Source organism: Macrosteles quadrilineatus, unplaced genomic scaffold, assembly GCF_028750875.1.
Source record: "Macrosteles quadrilineatus isolate MER2022 unplaced genomic scaffold, UCM_ALF_1.0 Scaffold_2__2_contigs__length_208266976, whole genome shotgun sequence".
NCBI lineage: Eukaryota > Metazoa > Arthropoda > Insecta > Hemiptera > Cicadellidae > Macrosteles > Macrosteles quadrilineatus.
The window spans coordinates 154,416,714-154,424,939 of record NW_026542595.1 but is presented as its reverse complement, the minus strand read 5'-3'; positions in this window follow the sequence as shown (position 1 = coordinate 154,424,939).

Sequence of the window (8,226 nt, the reverse complement as noted above, 5' to 3'; positions counted from 1 at the left end):
TTAACTCAGTCTTGGCTTCGAATTAAAAAATGACATTAAAACCAAACAGCAACTGAGGATTCACTAACATGACTTTTAACTCATAACAGTCTTGTTTAATTAAACCCGCGTGTACGAAAGTGTGAGCACATGTTGTACTCAACCTTTATTAGCTTATTTTTTATGCTCCTCCTTCTGTCTAAAAAGCAGCTGAATTCAAAAACAAACTATCACGTGCATTTAATAATCATTTAATAAGTTCCTGTAGAATTCGTCGTCTTTAATTTTTTTATACGCATATTAGTTACAGTTAATTATTGTATCTTTTACTGGTAACCCATCTTTGTACCAACCATTGACTGTTAATTTCTAACTCACACTTACTTAACACTATTGCCAAAGCTATAGCAGTTAGTCGTCATGATTAACTATTTAAAATATTGTCTTCCATCTATAAAACTTGTATTGGTACATTTAGAATTTTTCAGGTTTTGTATCTAAAAGAAAATGTTATTTCGTGTTTAATGATTGTTGTTGTACAAGTTTCAAATGTGTAAACGAGAAGCAGCCAACGATAAAAATCTGCAAACGTGATAAATCCGTCACCTGTTAAACACGACAACTGTTACTGACAGACGAGGCATTGTGCAGGTACCATTGTTATTTTGAAATTTGGGTTTAAACTAAGAAACAAACTAACTGAAAGGAAACATACCACTTCTAGAGTAATCAAATAAACGAGTTTTCCTAGATATTCCTCATTTTAAAGTTACAAGTTGTTCACAGAAAAAAATTGCAGGAACCTTCTAAATGTGACATTTCTCCCTCTAGTGAAAATGTTAACAAAAGTTGAACTTTAAAATTGTAGTTAATACCGGACAGTGTAATTTTATTATATTGTATAGAGTGGATAAAAATATGTAAAACACCAAAATTACATTTTGTACAAAATTTATATTCTTGAATCTAGGACAGAATTTACTATTTATTTAATGATCAGAAAATTATGGTAGATAATGCATTTAAAATTGAATCTGAACTTGGTAAGTTGATAGCTCATTCGATAGCTTCATCGCTATGGATTGCGATTCCATGGCAGCAACAAATAAAATAAATAAATAAATACTTTATTGTATTGACAATATAAATTGTATGGACAGTATAATTAGGTATGCTATTAAATAAAACTCTTTAAATTTTGATGCATTTTTCATTGAAGTCTTCAATAGAGTAGATTGGATTTTCAGTAAGGATTTGTTTTAATTTTCTTTTGTATTAAAAAAATAACACAATGATTTTTAATGATATTTATGATGACACAATGTCTTGTGTCAGTGTCCTGGTGCACGCCACTATTTATCAGTACTCTTTACACCTGTACCGTACCAGCTCACCCTTTCCTTTATTGGATAGGTTACATTTGATGCATTAGCCTGACACCTGTATCAGAGAGTTAAAAGAGGCCACAAAATTATTATAATTAGAATATAAAATTTTAAATAGCTTTAGCAAAGCTGTAATTTAGGGTTCCTAGAACCTACATAAAACAAATCGTTTGCACCTTACCTTACGAAAAAGGCCATGCTCCGGTTTACATATGTTACCTAATGTAAGTTCCCAAGAGGTTGAGCTACCCAAGCCAGTCATTAGTCCATGTCTCCTGTCACCTGTCTCTTTAAACCTGGCTCTACATGTTACTGACACCCTTCAGACTAAAAACTACTGTAAAGAACACCTTCCAGAATCTACATTGGTGTCATATTATTGATCTGTATGTTTTAGATCCTAAGTTACTAATAAATATTTTACCTTAGTACATACTGTATTAGAACCTTTAGTCTGTATTAGATTATGCATGCCTCAAATTTACAACGCATTTACCAAAACTGTAACATTTTAGAAGTAAATTAATTTGAACGCGTGGCATCAGATTTAATAGGCCAGTGTGTAATAGTTCCAACCACTTATGCAAGGACATAATTTCACATTTACGTAAACTCCTTAAATTAAATTCTTCTTAAACATGATGGCCTGTTTCAAGAGGTTGGTGGCGTATTCAAACAATGCATTTGTCCTCCTACTAGGATTTGGGCCGGTGCGTAGAACGTATGCAGCAAAGCAAAACAATGGGCGAGCTGGTACAAAATATTAAATGCAAGGGAAGTGAATTTATGACTTTGATAGCTATTGATCATAGGCTGTTGTGTTTTAGCCGGATAAATAAATTCACTGGTTTACTAATTTATGTTATAGCAAATGTTTACCAACATCGAATAAAGCAAATGAATAGTCGAGGTACATTTGAAATACTCGGTTACTTATCAGACAATCACTCAATCAATCCGTATATGTCTTTAGAAGCGTAGCTATTTGTTTACTAAATGAGTACAATTATATACTTTAATCAGTTTTAGTTAGTTAATGTAACTAGTTAGTTAACAGTTTGTGTATAGTTTAATATACTTTAACTATACGTTTAAACTGTGATGAATTTAAGTTACTTCACATAATTTAAGTTGTACGATAAATGCCGATATAAATAAGATGGCGTACATGTGTTTAGTGTATATTGATGTGCTCATGTGGAACATTTCAAAGGTATCCACTATACAAATAATAAGATGTAATTAATATTATTAATGACGCTTCAATGTAGGTTGCAGTCAAAATCTACCTCACAAACACGGTTCAAATGTAAACGTTACAGTCTGGCTTATTTCCTCTCTCTGAATATTTATACACTCTACGTTCACACATAAATACCTAAGATTGCGTCGTATTCTCCGTTGATTGTAGTAAAAAAATATTTTTAACATCATATTAAATTTGTTTGAGGTTTACAACATTGTATATCGTAATCGTGTGCTTTTCTTGCAAACATTAAAAAAGTATATTGTTCACTTGAGATATACAAATTCATGAATTGAGAATGTACAGTCCTAAGAATAAAAAAAAATCTGTATGACCATTTATGCTAGTTCTTAGGCTAATACAGGACTCTGATAAACTTGTAAGCCTAGTCTTTTCTATTTTTATGTTTGGAAAAAACTTAATTGTAAAAATGTATCCAGTTGGTTCACACTGTATTGTATACTGTAGGCCTACGGCGCAGAATTCTGCGTTATAAGGAAAAACTATGGCTTGGTTCCTGTACAAATAAGCGTTATACTCCCTCAGACATTATACCAATAGTCCGTGGGTTTAATAGTTTGGAAATTTATTAATTAGGTCGGAGACAACCTTATGCTGAGATCATTTTGTAGCCTACATGCACTCAAAACCAATTTTAAGAAAAATGTTTTTCATTGAGGGCACTTCAGATTTGAAAGTAGATGTTAAAATAAATCATAGTATATCTTGCTGCAAACTTCAAATTAATTATCCTTTAGTGGTAGTCAGGTAGTGTGCATAAATCCCAATCATTTCAATGATATTGCTATTTATTCACATGAACTCAAATTCAAAACATGTCATAACAAAAATAATTTCTTTCTTCAAGGATAAAATACTTTAAATAATAGTTGGTTATATTCTACTCCAAAACAAAATAAATGGGTGGATCTTACTTTTACAAAACTGCAATGCAATCAGTGGTTAGGCAGACTTGGGCTGTTCTTACTGCTACTCATACTAGTTAACACCTCCCCATGGCAGTACATAATGCAATTATTACACCTTGAATCTCGTCTGAAACATTACCCAATATACAAATAAAATGTATTCTAACCAAGGTCTAACCTGAAAATAACACATGGCTATTTAAATATTCACTCTTAAAACATTATTAAACATTAGTAAACTATTACTCGTTTGTAATACATTAAGACATGAAATAATTACAGTGATTCAGGTATTAATATAGCCACTTATTTAAATATTTCTCAAAAGGATAAAATAAGCAAAATTTAGAGTAAAATCACATGAGGACTCAACTGAATATTACGTTATAACACATTCATTGATAACTAAAACTAAAATCTTTCTTTGACAGAACCTAGGGGACCTGTAAAACATAATCACAAAACATAATTTTCAATAATACTTAAATCTAAAATTAATTAAAATAATTTCGTACCTTGTCGACGAGTTCTCAACAAACTTAGCCCAGTGCTGACCTTCCACTGACCTATCTAACGGCTAATTTTTAAATTATCAGTGGTACCACAATATAAGGCAAAATACTCTGCTATTCCCTCTCAGTCAACACTGCACTAATAAACTAAGCTAGAAATTAATACTTTATTTCCTTCTTGTACATAAACAGTATATTGCTTCAATTTTTATTTACTATATTTATTCCATGAATAGTACACACTCCCTCCGCCAAACTAAAAATTGGGGCAATCAATCTTTCATAAATAAGCTACTAAAATTGCAATTACTAACATCTCAAAACAGTTTAAATTTCAGAATATAAACGTTTCAATCAAACTCCAGTATACAGATAATTCTCTGTTTCAAGTTTCCCTGCCCATCCTAGCAAGTTATAGCGACAATCACTACAGGACCCTGTAATCGAATATTTGATAAGACAACTATTTATCTCAAAGACATTTGAATGTTAATTCTATACAAAATATTTACATAACAAAATATACTTAATTCGAACCTTTGCTTTTCCAGTTGAAAATTTACTTTAATTTAGTTTCCTAACACCCATTTAAAAAAAACCCATAATTTTGCATATCCGTTCGCTGTTCCCAAATAATCCTTCATTCAATCAACTGTGTGTGGGTTAGTGTACTGAATCATCCATCATGCATACTACATTCATTCAACAGTCAACTTGGAGCTCCACTTTCACTCGCTCATGTATTCCCCATACAAACAACCAGTCACTCTTATTTACAAACGACGAACAATTTTCCCATACAATGATAACCAATATTTATTACTCTAGATAAGCCTATAGTTCGAATTAGTTATATTAAAAAAATTTCTACCCTTCTCATACCTATTTCTTATTGGAATATTTAAATTATTTACAAAATGATCAAGGTTTATAACGCATCAAATAGTTTTTCAAATAGACTCGCAAATATTTACAAAGAGTACGGTCTACTGATTAACTAACCTTACATCAAACCTTTTACTTTACTTCATGTTTATACAATTTCAAATCAACTATGTGTACTCTTCTCAAATCCGTGACATCTTTGACATTCTGTACTAAAACCGTTACTGAACTGATAAAAAATAAAATCCTGTAAATGCCGCGATATCTGCCTGCTAATTTCTTAGAAAACCCCTTTGCTTTATCACTTAAATAATGGGTCTTGATGAATACTAGGTCTTGAAGACGAAACGGGTGCTTGTTCCTTGGATGGCGGTATTTCTCCCTGTTGCTATTTTGCATCTGGTTTCTCCGGATGTTGGTTACAGCCTTATGAAGATTTTCACGCCTTTCTTCTGCGGTCATCTGGTCGTTGAGGAGGTCGTGTAGATTCCAAATGTTGGCAAGTGCGTTGTTAGGACGGAAATTGTGCATAAGTTCGAATGCGGTGAAATTCGTGCTTGAGTTTCTTGCACTGTTTAGGCATAATTGAATTTCTCCCAGATTTTCATCCCAATTAGCTTGTTCTTTATCGTAATAGCACCTCAATAGAGTCCCAACGTTTTTTATATATCTCTCAGATGTATTCGTGGCAGCGTGGTACGGGCTTATGGTTTTGTGAGTAATGTAGTTTTTAAATAGATGAGCTTTAAAAATCCTGTAAGTGTAGTACTTTGCGTTATCAGTCAATATAACACGTGGCACAGAATAGTTGCCATAGATTATTTTCAGTTTGTCTATAATTATAGTCGAGGTACACTCTCTCATCGGAAATAGCCAAATAAAGCCTGTGAAGGAATCCACCACTAACAAAATGTATTTGTTACTCCGTTTAGATCTAGTTATAGGCCCGTAAACATCAGTAAATAATGTATCCATAGGTCGTGAAATAGGGTGTGATAATAGTTCACCTTCGTATTTGCGATGCGCAGGTTTGGCGCTCATACACACTGTGCATGCTTTGACTCTTTGTCTGATATACTCATTGAGCTTAGGGTTGTAAAAATATTCATTAGCTTTCATTTTAGTGCGCCATTCTCCTTGATGGCCACCTGTACTTAGCCAAGTGTGAAAATACAAATATACTACCGGAAATAATTTAGCAGGTAAATATATTCTTTCTCTATTGCGCCCATTCTTAAACATGATTAGATTTTTCTTTTAAAAAATAACTCTTATTGTTAGTATTATCTAAAATACTACGCTTGATGTTTTGACATTCTTCATCATTTGCTTGGTGTTCAATGAGATCAATACTTTAATGAGTCAACACTGCACTAATAAACTAAGCTAGAAATTAATACTTTATTTCCTTCTTGTACATAAACAGTATATTGCTTCAATTTTTATTTACTATATTTATTCCATGAATAGTACAGCGTATAATTTCTGCAATTTAAGGCAACTTTCAGAACCAAGTTGAAAATATGCATACAAAACTTCCAAAGTAACCCAAATAGGTTTTTAGATGAAACTCTTGGAACATTCATGAAATATTCATCCAAGGAAATCAAGCCATCCTCCACTGAGCTAAGGATGCATTTGATTGTTTTCTCCATTAGCAAGTACTACGTTTAGTACTGTCGTTTAGGGTAAGTTTTATAAGGACACAAAGGATAAATACTTAGTTTCTGTTAGTAAATACTAGGTACAAAAATAATCCAGTAAATGCATTACTCTTATTATGAATACTATTAACATATAATATATATATACTATGTACCTATAAAACATATAATAAGGTAATGAATATGAGTTTTCCTCTCAAAATAGCTTGCAGCTAGAGAGGTATAAAAGGCACTGCAGTGTACAGCAAATTTTCGCATGCGACAAAATAAACAAATTGAAATTTAAATTGAAAATGAAAATTTAAATAAAAAACACATAATTATAATGTTATTATTATTACGTGATCTTTTTTTGTAAACTTTCCTTGGTTCATGAAACGAATTTACACGACTAACAGTGAAACTCAATTTATGTATAGGAAACTATAAAAAATATAACCATGTACGCCTTAAAATTGTCTTAAAATCACTTCAAATTTTCACACTAATTTCAATGTTGAGTATCACCAAGCTACTTTGATAAAAAATTAACAGTTCACTGATCTTTGATAATTTACTAGACTTGCATATAAAAACCATAGTAAATATAGATATACTTACAAAACTGTATAAAAACATAATTTTCTGTCTGAAAAACAATAATACGAAAGGTGTTCATACTAAAACAATGCTAAAACGTAGTTATCAGAATATACTTATCGAATCCAATCTCTGAAATGCTTCAGGCATCTACATCCATCTTGATTAAACTGTGATCATTCTCGCGACGTGGGTGCACTTCGGCTAATAAATATACAAAAGCTGGGGAACTTTAGTATAAGCTTCTTTTAATTCAATTTTAAAACACCCATTTTAAAGTGCTGATCATATGGGTGGTCAAAGTGGAGTTTATATTAATTTTATAATAAAAATTTTGAACTAGATAAATTGTATGCAATTTATCCATTGATGTCTTACAGCTTCCAATTAAACTGAAATATTTACAAAATATATATATTTCCGTCAAACGTCATCTGTTCATTTAATCTCGGAACTTTGTAAATTTACAGCTTATAGTTGAAAAACGCATGACATGCGTGGAAAACACGATGCCCCTACCAAAATCTGGAGCACCAACGACAAACACTCATATGTCAACATTAGGTTTCGCGGGCATATTTGTTCATACAGTTAGTATTTGAGCTCACCAAGAGACTGTCCACTGACCATTTAATTGATTGATAAATATTTAAACTAATGCCTATTTAAACTTTATCGTGTGTTCTTACTTCTTTTGTATTTATTTTTTTTTATGATACACTTACACGAACTTCGTGATTTACTTTGCAAACAACGAGTGAAGCAGTATGCGACAGTAAGGCACCACAGAGTGTAATAAATCCACACAGGGACTCCAGTGAGGACAATATACGTGTGGCTTAGTCTAACGTGACGTGTTGTATTAAAGTCAGATTATGTAAAACCACGTGTCTCTTATGCAACGCTGTCATTCTGTTACTTGCGTCGTCATTGCTGGAGAAGTTTTACACATGTAAATATACATTTTTAGTGGAATCTAAAGACAAGGTTAGAAACAAACTAAAAAGTCAACGAGTTTATTTATTATATATTAAATATAAAACAATT